This window comes from Paramisgurnus dabryanus, chromosome 8, assembly GCF_030506205.2.
Source record: "Paramisgurnus dabryanus chromosome 8, PD_genome_1.1, whole genome shotgun sequence".
Taxonomy (NCBI): Eukaryota; Metazoa; Chordata; class Actinopteri; order Cypriniformes; family Cobitidae; genus Paramisgurnus; species Paramisgurnus dabryanus.
In genome coordinates, this window is record NC_133344.1 from 21,594,082 (window position 1) to 21,604,904 (window position 10,823).

Sequence of the window (10,823 nt, forward strand, 5' to 3'; positions counted from 1 at the left end):
TCTGCAGTGACTTCTTAACAAAAATGTCGAGAGTATATCTGTGTCTGTTTATTAGTCATGGCTCTTAAGTCATCTCACAGTAGAAGAATATTTAGGACTGCATACTGTATTTACAGCCAACATTTACGTGGAGAAAGTCGAAAAGGTCATCAGATAAGAACCAACAACATAAACAATCACCTGAGCCATTTTAAGATGTTAACATCCTGTCCAGACCATAAACAGTATGACTTTCTCGATTTGTTTCGACATTAATGAGTCACGTTAGGATATTTACTGTAGAGTGAAAGTAATTTTTTTATAGGGGTTTTCACAATGGTCTTGCGGTGTATTTATACATTTTATCAGTGTGTTGGATTAAAATTTGTATGTATTACCAAGTGAATTACTAGGACATGTTTCATTAAAGGGACACTCCACTTTTTTTGAAAATATGCTAATTTTCCAGCTCCCCTACAGGTAAACATTTTATTTTTACCGTTTTGGAATCCATTCAGCCGATCTCCGGTTCTGGCGCTAGCACTTTTAGCATAGCTTAGCACAATCTATTGAATCTGATTAGACCATTAGCATCGCGTTTAAAAATAACCAAAGAGTTATAATATTTTTCCTATTTAATACTTGACTTCTCTGTAGTTATATCGTGTACTAAGACTGACAGAAAATAAAAAGTTGCGATTTTCTAGGCAGATATGGCCATGAACTATACTCTCATTCTGGCGTAATAATCAAGGACTTTGCTGATGTAACTTGGCTGCATCAGACTTAGTGATATTACGCACTGCCTGAAAATAGTCCCCTGCGTTTGAAAGTAATTTGCTGTCGGTCTTAGTAAACGATGTAACTACAGAAGAATCAAGTTTTAAATAGGAAAAATATTAAAACTCTTTTGTTATTTTTTAGCGCGATGCTAATGGTCTAATCAGATTCAATGGATTATGCTAAGCTAAGCTAAAAGTGGTAGCGCCAGACCCGGATATCAGCTGAATGGATTTCAAAACGGTAAGAATCAAATGTTTAACTCTAGGGGAGATGGAAAATGAGCATATTTTCAAAAAAAAAAAAAAAGAAATGTCCCTTTAAGTTTTACAAAATAGCAAAATATAGAACGTCAACCAAAATAAAAACAAATGACACATACTGTAGGAATAAGTGGCAGTGATATTTTTACACCCCTTCACCTCTTTGTGCTCTCTCAGCGCTGAGCACCACAGACTGAGATCTGGCATCAACTTACACCTAGAAAACGCTCCTGTTTTTCGCTTTTTTCTAATGTTTAATAATTTATTGAGCACTGCAGCAGTCTTATTATCTAAATAATGTCCACCACATTAAAATCTCTCTATGCTCACATGCGTGGTATCGAATGCTGGAGTTATATGCTTCAAACATTGTATATGTTAACAGCAGATAAAAAAGTCTTCAAAAGAGGAAATCTTGAATAATTGGTTGCCTAGCAACAGGACAGTTGCTATTGGCTTTTAACACCCTTGTGTGTGGGAGCGAAAATCTACAGCTCTCCATCTAGTCAATGAGGTTGGAAAAATATCTTATTAATATGAAAAGCCCCCCCCCCCTTTCATGCAAACACTTCCTAAGAAAAATAAACCGGATGGAGCGTTCTTTACAGCTGGGATGAGAAGCAGTTTCAAGTGTTATTAGACCAAGATTAAAGCTCTTTGAAGCTCAATATAGACATGCTTTCTAGTCATTAAAAAATTATTTTTGTATTATATGTGGCTTGCTCTTTAAATAGTAGCAAATGGCTTCTCTTAACCTCTGAAATAATTTGTTATGTCTTTAAATGGTAATTGTAGTCTAAGAAAAACAACAAGATTGTTTTGGTTGGTGATTTCAGATAGTTTTCTTCTCTAAAAACGATAGTTGGTCTGGCCTGAGGCAAAGTGTTAATTGAAAAATGCACAATGACAAACTTCTTGATTTATTAATGCTGGGTTATCAAAATAGCAACATTTCCGAATGTATTTTTGTCCGGGGTTGCCATTCAATTTAACAGCATGCAAAGAAATCTAATATAATTTTAATGGATTTTCTTTAAAATGTTTAAAACCCAAAGAGAAATTTAGGAGCTGTGGTTATGTCTATTACAATTTTAAGACTATTCCACTATATTGTAGGCTGCTTTTCAAGATGTGTTCATGCTGTTGACACTGTTTATCAGTAAAAGTGAAAATAAATTTTTTTTATAAATCCTTTATATCACAGTTTGCCATGGTATATAATTTATCACATATTTATGCGTTCGACAGACACAACGACAGTGCATTCAGTCTATACATGTTTATCCTTATGGGTGTTTCAACCCCATGACCTTCATGTTGCTAGCACATTCTTTTAAAAATAGGTAGAAAAGCTTACACTGGGACAGTACCCTTTAAAAAGGCCATAATATGTACAATTTATGTACAAATATGTACCTTTGAGGCAGTAATATGCACCCTTTAGGTACAAAGGTGTACTTTTTGAAGGGGTACCACCCCGGCGACAGGTTTTTTCTGTACCCTTTGTTTTGAGACACTTTAAAAGGTACATTTAATACAAGTAAGTTGTACGTTTTAAAATACTGCCCCAGTGACAACCTTTATCTGTGAGTGTGCACAATGCTCAAACTGAGCTACAGGAACAAACATTAAGCAGGATCAAATCAGGAACAAATATCATTAACCTTTGGCTTATAAAAAAAAAAAAATGTTTTGGTTGGCAAAGTAGTGCACAAATATAAATGGATATAATTTTTTTTTTTAACTGTATTTATGTTTTGTACTGCATACAAGTTACCAAATATATAATAGACTTAAAAAATAAACACATAATGCAGATTGTAAAATGCTATTTAAATAACTACAACATCTATTCAAACATCCAAGCTTTGTAGCCAGACAGACACGGGTGTGACCTGATATTCAATCCTTGTCTCATTCACAAGCCACAGTTTTCAGTTGTCTCCTTGGACTCGAGGTGACAGAACAGAAAATAAGCAAAGCTGTCTTCTGGGATTGCAAGTCAACATTGGGGGGGGGGGGGTGAATTTGTCCCAGATGTCTCTAAACAAACTGTAGCCTAATGTAAAGTATACATGCATAATAGTTTCTGACCATCACATTAGAATTCCCATTCCCAACAGCATGTTTTCGATGCACAACTGATTTGCATCTAGCATGCAACATTTGCTGATGCATCAGTTGCATTTGAAATGAAAATTCACCACTTGCAGTTTCTGTATCCGCTCTTATTTTTTGCCTGAACACATCAAAAATATTTTATGGATCTGACAATGGGGGTCGATAATGGTGTAATGGAGCACGGCATGCTCTGGGACAGAACTTCAGCGATGATTAATGTTACGCAATTTATGTCATACTATCTCTTTCACTTAAATCTAGTGTATCACAGATTATCAGGAAAAAAATGTTTGGCATGAACAACATTTTTTATTATCCAGTATAGCTACACTTTAACTGCACACTGTGGTAAAAAGAAATGGTCCCAAGCTGTCAACAGGGCAGTCCCTTTAAAAAGGTCCTTTAAAAAATGTTGGGTTGCTTTAACCTATTGTGTTAAATATGGATAATCCCAACAGTTTGTTTATTTCATCCCAAAGTCTGGGTTGATTTACAGTATCACCCAACAGTTGGGTTTGTCCATATTTGACCCAATATGGGTTGAAACAACCCATCATTTTTTAGAGGTTCAGATATGTATATATTTGCAACAAATATGTACCTTGAGGTACCAATATGCACTCTTTGGTGCCAACATGAACCTCTGAGGTACAAATATGAACTGTTTAGGTGCAAATGTGTACTTTTTGAAAGGGTACTGTCCCAGTGACAGCTAGATAACATTTTTGACCATTTTTTCCGGGCAATATGCTGAAGTAACACTAGGCAACAAACAATTTGATAAATATGAATTATAATCTCTACATGAGACACAAACTACATATTATACTGGTACATGTACAGATTTACTCTTTTAGAATTAAATGTACAAAATTGTACCTTTTCTGTGGCTGGGGTGGTACCCTAAGATTCTGTTTTGTACCTTTACAGGTATAGAAAACATAATGCAATGTTGTACCTTTTTGGGTACATTATTGTATCTTAAGGACATATTGTGTATTGTTAAAGGTACAGGTAAATGGTTTGTACCCCTAACATTTAACTGGTACAAAATTTGTCCTTGAAGGTACATAATACGTCCTTAGGGTATAATATTACATTTCAATGTGTTATACCCATAAAAGTACAAAAATGAACCTTTGAGGGTACAGTTTTGTACCTTTATTTCTGACAGTATAGGCATTTATCAAACAATTTTAATCAAAGTGATTTACAAAAGTGAGTATAGTTTTTGGAATGCCATGGCTGTTAAAGTTTTGGCATTTGACTTAAACAGTAAACTCCAGTGAAACTAAAGGTAAAGAGTGCAAGGTATTCTTAGAAGCAATTTGTTATTGTGTTGGTGACCGCTGTGAACAAGCCTACATGCCTCGGGGATTGTACTGCATTAACATATAGAAAATTTCAGGGCTATAGCCTTGCATTTTAACAGCCACTTGAGACCTTGTATGTGTCAAGGACAGAGCACTTACAGAGAAAACAACAACAAATGAATCTATAGACCGGAAACAGACTTTGTTGTGGGACGTATTCTGCAGGTAAATTAAATCTCTTACTGATCTGATACAAGACAAATTTAAGCAAGAAAGTGCAAATAGTGTTTAGTACAGTGAACAGATATTTGTGTATAGGATGTGTTGAAATATAATTTGAAGTCATTGTTTTTGTTTTGTTAATTATTATCATATGTATCAGTTCACCTAAATATGAAAGAAACAGCAAGGTAATGGAAGCTATTAGCTGGAATGCATGCCTCTGTTTTTACAGGACATATTGACCATTTGTTATCTACTCAAAGGGGGATGATCTGGGATGCGTTTACACAGACCCCATCCTGCCGTAATGGTTATCTGATCAAAGGGGGATGATCAGGAATGCATTTACAGCTGTCCTTTCTTGCCTGACTGTAACCTCTCTTTCATGTTTATATTGTAATCTAAAGGCATTGTTTCCATCTGAAGGGACTGCCCCCTTCCAATGGCTTTAAATGTAATGCATGTATACCCAAAGTCAGACTTGGTTACTGCAGCTCCCCGAGCTCTATGCTCTGATTCCAAGAACGCTTTCTGCAATAAAGACTACTGCTCGAGGAAATCCAAGTCTCCTGGTCTTCGCTAAAAAAGTTTCCAACAGATGGTGCCGTGACCCGGATAGAGATTCTCATTTCACCAAATGTCTACAAACATCACTCCAGACTGATTTTTCAGCTCAACTTTGATTTGGTGAGTGTCACTCTATCAAAAGAACCTCTACAGACCAGTACATGTGGTTAAGTGTTAACAAACAGCTGCAGGGTTCTGTTAACAAATGTTGGTTTACCCTCTGTTTAGGCAGGGAAGATTAGCAGAACGTGCTAAAATTTGTGTTATCCTCTGTTTATCAGAGAAGAAATTTTGGTTATCCTCTGTTTAGGCAGAGAAGAATTTGGTTATCCTCTGCTTGGTCAGAGAAGAAGCTTGGTGTATCTTTTGTGTATCAGGGAAGAAGCATTTTCGTTAACTTCTGTTTAGCCAGAGAAGTTTGGTTTAACTTGTTTACCACAGATTGTTAAAAGAAATCCACTTTAAGGAAATAATGGTTAAAAGGCATCCTAGACTGATTCCCACAACTGAGAAAGGTGGACTTGCAACCCCTTTATGGTCAGACAATGAGTTTAGCTCAATCCTGAATAATCACATGGATTCTATTGTGTCAGAATCAGTTAGACAGAATCTAACACAGAAATTTGGTATTGATCCAGATAGGACGTGGACTTTTGAAGAGTGTAAGAAAGTTTTGGGGGCCTGTGTTAGAAAGAACAACACAAAAGGCATTATCTACTGTTACAGAGAATACAGTTTGGCTTTAGCTGCAAAGCAAACTGAGTGTATTGCAAAACTAGAGAAGAAAATTCAAGATTTTTGTTCTCATGCTATCTCTCCTAATGAGAAGATAGGCCATGACATGTCTTCACTAGAAGACAATCAGAAACAACACTCAGATGTTCATCCTGACTTACAGTCTGTTAGACAGGAACATAGTGTTTGTGTTAATCACAGAAATAATACAATTGACAAAGCATGTGATTCAGTCAAGGTGTGTGGAGCAAGGAAAAAGGCTCAAAGTGAAAATGTTGGAACTGCATTTCCTTCAATGTCAGTAGTCCAGCTACAAGATGTAGCACCAGAAACAATAGATAAACTTGCTGAGAGTTTGCCATCAGCATATGCTAATTTTTCTGAGTTCAGAGGAGCATTGTCCAGAAAAATCCGTTTGTATGACTTGTCTTTAGCTAACATCATGCAGCTTATGTCACAAATTTTGTCTGAATCAGAATTCAGTACTTTTGAAACTGCTATTAAAAGTTATGAGTTACAGGATGCAAATAAAAATGGGTTAAGAGAAGGAGTGTTAGCCATACTGACGGACATTGTTGGACCGAAGGTTGATTGGACTAAGATCACTAGTTGTGTGCAAAGTAAGAATGAAACTGTGAGTGAATACACAGAAAGGTTTTGTCAGTCAGCTGCAGCATACAGTGGGATAGCAAATAATCCTGAGGATGTATTAAATGATAAAGGACCACTAGTCCGCTCATGGTTTGATGGCCTTTTATCTGAATACAGAAATGCTCTGCCCTTCCTAGACCTAACATGGTCTAATGCAACTCTGAGAGGCAATTTGGACAGATTAACCACTTGGGAACGAGATTCTGATGTTAAGACAAATGTCAAAATAGCAGCAGCATTGCTGAATAAGGCTAACAAAGAAAGTGGGCCAAATAAATGTCTTAGGAGAGAAATCAAATGTCACTACTGCGGGAAGCAAGGGCATTATTTAAAAGAGTGTAGGAAAGGCAAAAAGATACTTGGAGAAATTAACAGTGTTTCTCAGCTCTTACAGAGCCTGCTCACAATACTAAAGCAGCCCCTCCCTTCTACATCTAATCTGTGGGGTAACTTGCTAAGGGTCTAATCATTAAGGCTGTGAGAAGTTATTGTTGTATAAAATTTTACAAGGATGAAATCTGGATGATGTTTACGATGACTGATGTTTCTTTAGAGGATTTTGTTGTTGTTTAAGAATTGATTTTACAGTTTAAAAGGGGGATGAGGGACAGACTAGGACACATGGACCAGTGAGGAGCCCAGGGCAGAACCGAATGCAATAAGCGTCGGGGGCCAAACCCTGTGGTGAAGATTCCCTCATAGGTTTTTCCCCTCATGTAGTTCATCCTCACCTCACCTGGTCCTTAGGTGTCAAACTAAAACAGACTAGGGTAAAAAATAAAAATCTATACGATCACAAGGAAGTTAGAATGATATGATAACAAGGATATTTTAAACATAAAATGTAGTATGAGAGTACTGCTCTTTCGTGTCTTTCTTTTTGTGTTGCAGATACTGGACATGACAGTGACACCCTGGTGTGAGTCACCCTGTACAGCAGTGTGGACAAAAGAGTCATCTCGCTAAGAATTTGGAGTGTCAAAAATCTACATACTGTAACATCTGAAACGACTGTTAGCAGCAAAACACAACGCATCTACATTCAAGGACTGCAGAACTTTCAGTATACAGTTTTGGTTCCAAAAAAAACAAAAAAACAGAATCATGATATTCTGTACCAATTCACACACGTCAAATTTAACTGTAACTTCCAATGTTACAAGACTAGAAGATGGGACAGTATGTTAACCAACATATGTCAAAGAATGGACTTATGAAGGTTTAGAATTAAATTATGTGAGAGTTATTTAGAACTCTCAAAGGGGGAATTGTTGAAATATAATTTGAAGTCATTGTTTTTGTTTTGTTAATTATTATCATATGTATCAGTTCACCTAAATATGAAAGAAACAGCAAGGTAATGGAAGCTATTAGCTGGAATGCATGCCTCTGTTTTTACAGGACATATTGACCATTTGTTATCTACTCAAAGGGGGATGATCTGGGATGCGTTTACACAGACCCCATCCTGCCGTAATGGTTATCTGATCAAAGGGGGATGATCAGGAATGCATTTACAGCTGTCCTTTCTTGCCTGACTGTAACCTCTCTTTCATGTTTATATTGTAATCTAAAGGCATTGTTTCCATCTGAAGGGACTGCCCCCTTCCAATGGCTTTAAATGTAATGCATGTATACCCAAAGTCAGACTTGGTTACTGCAGCTCCCCGAGCTCTATGCTCTGATTCCAAGAACGCTTTCTGCAATAAAGACTACTGCTCGAGGAAATCCAAGTCTCCTGGTCTTCGCTAAAAAAGTTTCCAACAGATGGCATACAGTATAGTGAATCCATGTTCTTTTCAAACCTTCCAAATGCTAATGCTGTTCCTCTTATCTCTTTGGAGATTTTACTGGCTGTGTTGTTTACAATGCATTTGACACATTCCATTTGTCACAGCAGCAGGTTGGCTTGATATAGCACTACCTCATTACAAAGTTTTTGTGGCCTATTGTGAGTGTGAATTATGGAGTCCAGATGTAGGGCAATGCTCTTTGTACTTTCAAATGCTTAATTTCTGCTCATGAGCATACAAAAAAAATGTCTGGGTTATTTTTTACCAATAATAAATATTGGACAGAACACACCCCATTATATTTTACTCCATGGTTGCAAAACAACAACCTTAACCCAGCATGTGTTCATGTGTCCAATATTTTCCCTATTATGGGTAAAAAATAACCCAGCCATTTTAGAGTGTATTATTATCTTGATATAATTTGCATAACAAACGTTAGTAACAGTTTAGTGTGATGAAAAATCTCTACAATTTTAAGTTACTCAAAACTTGATGGGAAATTCCACTTTTTTGAAAATATGCTAATTTTCCAGCTCCCCTAGAGTTAAAAATTTAATTTTTACCGTTTTGGAATCCATTCAGCTGAACTCCGGGTCTGGCGGTATCACTTTTAGCATAGCTTATCATAATCCATTGAATCTGATAAGACCATTAGCATCACGCAAAAATATCTGCTAGAAAATCGCAACTTTTATTTTTCAGTCGATCTTAGTTCACCAAGTAACTACAGAAGAGTCAAGTTTTAAATAGTAAAAATACCAAAATTCTTTGGTTATTTTTGAGCGCGATGCTAATGGTCCAATTACATTCAGTGCATTATGCTAAGCTATGCTAAAAGTGGTACCGCCAAACCCAGAGATCGACTGAATGGATTCCAAATTGGTAAAAATTAAATGTTTCACTCTAGGGGAGCTGGAAAATGAGCATATTTTCAAAAAAGGGTAGTGTCCCTTTAAGTGACCGGAGTGTTTCTAAGACTGACCAGAAGTGATGCATTACTTGTTTGTTCATCCAACTGCTTCATACAGGTTTTTTACAGTGTTCAGTTTTTTTTTACCTGGCGCTGCCTCTAATCATGTTTTTTTGGAAGGAGAGTGCAGTTAGGAAAAGCAAAGCATGACTTGTGATGGACTCTAATGGGCTTGTTAGGCCCTGGGGAAATCCATTGTGATGCAGACAGTACACGGAGGTAATTCAATCCCACTCACAGGTATGTTCGGTTTTAAGTGATTTTCTAATACTATATAAGTAGCTGAAGACCACTGTCGTCACTGTATTTATACTGAATTATTGTGTTACACCTATTGTAGAGGATAACACAGCCTCGTTTCCAAGAAATGAATCTAACAGTATACAATTTGTGCCTAGTTGTGTGTGATTTTAAGTCAAAGATTCTTAGAAAAGCGTAATGAATATGCTTGCTAGTAATAATAGAGAATTTAGATACTTTTACATTTATGCATTTCCCTTACGAAAATTAACCATGCTTTTACTACAGTTAAAACCAAAAAATCATGGTTACCATAGTAAACACAAAATAACTATGGTTTTCAAAAACTATAGTTAAACCATGGTTAGTGTAGTAAAACCATAGTTTTGCTAATAGTAATCAATACACCAAAAAACCATGGTTACTATCTTTTACCACAATAAAACCATTGTTAAAGGGATAGTTCACCCAAAAATGAAAATTCTGTCATCATTCACCCACCCTTATGTTGTTACAAACCTGTACAAATTTCTTTGTGCTGATGAACACAAAGGAAGATATTTTGAGGAATGTTTGTTACCAAACTGTTTGTGGACCCCATTGACTTCTATGGTAGGAAAAAAGAATACTATGGAAGTAAATGAGGTCCACGAATGGTTTGATTACAAATATTTCTCAAAATATCCTCCTTTGTGTTCATCAGAACAAAGAAAATTATACAGGTTTGTAACAACATGAGGATGAGTAAATGATGACAGAATTTTCATTTTTGAGTGAACTTTCCCTTTAATTTTCCTAAGGGTTGGACTTTTATCCGGTCCATTCAGGGTATGCATTTTTCATCCATGTGTTTGATCCTTAAGTTTAGCCTATTTACTGTAGCCTATATATATATAAACTTAAATATTTACTCTAGTTAAGGGTAGCAAATTGTACACTCTATACTTATGTATACTACAGTATAGTATACAACTATAATGAACTGCAGTAAATACTGTAGTTATTAACCATTGCTTAGAAAACCAATTTTGCTACAGTTAATTATATTTTAATTAATATGTTTAAATCAACGTAAAGCAGGAAACAACTGATGTCTAATAATATCCTTATCGTTTTGTGGTGTCCTGTCTTGACCCAGCCAATATTTGATGGGACGGTCAGCGTTACACGTCACAGATCTCTGCTG